We start from the raw sequence: 882 nt of genomic DNA, 5'->3' as shown, positions 1-882 counted from the left end.
GGAGATGGAGTCATTGAAATGGAGGAGGAGGGGTGTAGACACATTTTAAAGGGGGCATATGATGTTGCTAAAAAGAACGTTATTTTGTGTATTTCTGAAACGCGTCGATTTTTACAAAGCTCATCGGTCTGAAAAGCGAGGTGTGCTGTGATTGGCCAGCTATCCAGTGCGTTGTGATTGGCCGAATACCTCAAGCGTGTGACGAAAATGTTACGCCCCTACCATACTGTGATGCGACGAGACAAAAACATTAAAACCCATTATAAACGAGGCATTTGTTGCATCCAGTGGGGACATAATTACGGATTATAATGACTTATACTGTCTTTATACAGTAAAGTTGCATCGCGCCGCGTAAACATAAAACCATGTCTGCATTTGTGATTGGAGAAATGACAAACAACAAGCGCTACTCTACACTGCTCAAAACTCATGTTTGAATCGTCAGTGGCAAATTCTTTAAATATAAAAACCGTACTTACAGTCTGTGAGTCAGAACAGCCGGCATTGTAGTCTACTCTTCCAGGATCAGAAAACAGTCCTCCATAAAATGCGCTGCACACAAATGAATATTTGGGTTGAACTGTTCTGGAACAGTGTTGTAAATACAACTTAACCACTGATTTCTAGTCGCTTTCACAACGAAACACACAGTGTCTTCACAACATGGCAGCGGCGGCAACAACAATACTACAGCGAGAATAAAAGTTACGCCTTCTTTCTTTGCGTGAACATTTGGGCGGCGTTATGCAAATCTTTCCACATCGTGATGTAGACATGTGGGGGCGTGTTTAAACGAGGCGTTTTAGGAGGGCATGGACGAGTCTTAACTTTTATAAAGAATATCTCTCTGGGTTTGAGACTTTAGTCTTTGCAACTTTA

At 41.8% G+C, this 882-nt stretch overlaps 1 protein-coding gene across 1 annotated transcript in view; it reads left to right on the top strand.

Annotated features, from left to right (window-relative positions):
* Positions 1–882, top strand: part of LOC107679884 (membrane-spanning 4-domains subfamily A member 12-like) — a 7583-nt gene that overhangs the window by 5611 nt on the left and 1090 nt on the right. The window lies entirely within an intron of this gene.

The sequence above is a fragment of the Sinocyclocheilus anshuiensis genome, unplaced genomic scaffold (genome assembly GCF_001515605.1).
Source record: "Sinocyclocheilus anshuiensis isolate Anshui unplaced genomic scaffold, SAMN03320099.WGS_v1.1 scaffold788, whole genome shotgun sequence".
Taxonomy (NCBI): domain Eukaryota; kingdom Metazoa; phylum Chordata; class Actinopteri; order Cypriniformes; family Cyprinidae; genus Sinocyclocheilus; species Sinocyclocheilus anshuiensis.
This window is presented reverse-complemented; position numbering and strand designations above follow the sequence as displayed.